The 2252-nt window shown below is 35.1% G+C and overlaps 1 protein-coding gene across 2 annotated transcripts in view; it reads right to left on the bottom strand.

Annotated features, from left to right (window-relative positions):
* Positions 1-2252, bottom strand: part of Prss58 (serine protease 58) — a 14358-nt gene that overhangs the window by 9095 nt on the left and 3011 nt on the right. The gene's annotated exons all lie outside the window — the stretch shown is intronic.

Here is a 2252-nt window from a genome sequence, read left to right as displayed (position 1 = left end):
TTCCTTTAAAAAACAATTAATACATTGCTTATTGTTGTCTTCTTAGTGGTTATTCGTAGTACAAGATGCTGACATGACATCCTGCACGAACACTATTAGAACAAATCTTTCTACTCATTGAATTAAGAGAAAGTAGCTGTATATCTGTCCTATTTTGAATATACAGATACAAGATGGTCTTTCATTTGTCTTCCCTTTTTTGGTTTAGTTTTGTCAGAGAAGGGTATTCCATTGTCATTTAAATATTGTAGATGTGTGAATTCCAGCTGCTTTTAATATTTTGTTCTTGTGCTGAATTTGTGGACTCTTGATTATTAGATGCCTTGTTGTAGGCTTATTTTCATCATGGCTATTTGGAGTTCTGTATGCCTCATTTAATTGTATGTCAAATTCTCTATCAATGTTTGGGAAGTTTTCTGTCATTATTTCTGTGAAGAGGTTTTCATTGGCTTTTTCACTGTCTCCATCTTTCTCCCTGATTCCAATCAATCTTATATTGTTTTTATTTGCTTCATCCTGTGGCTGTTGGATTGAGTTTTCATGGGCTCTGCTATCTTTAAGATGTATTTCTTTTTCTGGTCACTAGTTGCATTCCTGTCTTCTAGACCTGATATTCTGTCCTTGGCATTTTCAATCTGCTGCATATACTCTCAGTGGAGATTTTAATCTTTTAATCTGCATTTCTGTTTGGATCTGATTCATGATTCCATTTCTTACCTATACTTGGCATTCACTGTTTGTATTGTTTTCCTGAATTCTGTTTTAATTTTATTTTTGATAGTTGCTTCTTATGGAAGCTTAGAGATTATGTTTTTCCTATGGCCTCTTCCATTTCCACTGGCACCTCAGGGAGTTCCATTTGTTGGCTTCTGATTTCCTCTTTCTCTTTGTGCTCTGTACAACTTATGTGTATATTGCACAACGATCCAATCAGAGTGAATAGCATGCTCATCATTTTAAATATTTCATTTTTAGTGGTAAGAATATTTAAAATCCTCTCCTCTAGCTCTTTGGAAGTGTACACTGACTATGGCCACCCTACTGGGCAGTATAATAGGACACTGCAGTTGCTCTTCCTATCTAACTGTAACTGTAGCTGTCCATCAGTTTTTCTTCCTTCCCTCCCCCTTTTTCCCCCCATTTCTTGACATATTAAAAAAATGTGTACCAAGATTGGCAGATGAAGACATTTATTTGAAGATAAATTTTTAAAAATATTGCTAGGAGAAATGTATAGTTGCCTCTTGGCTTCTATAAAAAGACATAGATGGATAAATAAAATCCAGAAGGCTTGTTTAAAGTGACCTTTCCATAGAATGGTGCCTAATGCAGAAGGCACATTAAATGTAATAAAATAAACATAATCAGGAGTAAAGTCACATTAGTAATGATTCATAAGACACTATGTCATTGCTATATTTTTCATAGAGGTAATCAAATCTTTCTCTAAGATTCACTGCTATCTTAATTGATGGCTACAGATCACTTACTAGGATTTACATGAAAATTTTGGGGTAGGATAGATGGCAAGCAGATAGGAATAAAACTTAGAAAGCAGAGAGCTATTCTAGCTTGCTTACAGTTCTTCCTAGAACCTGAAATGGGAGTTATAAAAGAAAGTGTAGATAGCATCTATATTTCAATAGCCTCCAATCATGCAGAGAAAATTCCCCTGATAAACCATGGTAGCCCTTTGTTAGTATTCTGAAGACATGAGTAATGTTTACAATATTATCAATTAAAATATTCATTCCTGAAATATTTTTTATTTTGTGGAACCGGGGATTAAATTCAGGCCCTTGTGCTTGCCACAGAAGTACTGATTCTACTGAGTCATCTCCCTGGCCCCAATATTTCTCTTTTTTAACAGCAGAATATATTTACTGAGGGAAAGAAAACTCCCATCTGTGAGAGGGACAGAAAGATACCCAAGCAGGTTGCCCCTGAAGTATTTTTCTTAAGCTTTAAACTAGGTATTGCTTACAATCTTACATAAGGAAGTTCTGTCCGATCAGCTCAGAATTATGTGTTTCCTTTTATTTTCGAGGGAAAGAAAATCCAGGGGTAATCATTCCCTGAATGAGCACACCCCAGTATTTTTTTCTTTCCATTGACTGGATCTTGGACTATGACCCTCAACCTCAGCTTCCTTAAGCATTTGAATTACAAATATGTGCCACTATGCTTGCCTAGGTCTTACATTCGATTTTTTAATATTTATTTCATGATAGTCAAGATTTAAAGCTGCTTTT

This window comes from Octodon degus, unplaced genomic scaffold (assembly GCF_000260255.1).
Source record: "Octodon degus isolate 3935 unplaced genomic scaffold, OctDeg1.0 scaffold00027, whole genome shotgun sequence".
In the NCBI taxonomy this organism is placed as follows: Eukaryota; Metazoa; Chordata; class Mammalia; order Rodentia; family Octodontidae; genus Octodon; species Octodon degus.
The sequence above is the reverse complement of the archived record's forward strand: the minus strand, read 5'-3'. Positions and strand labels throughout refer to the sequence as shown.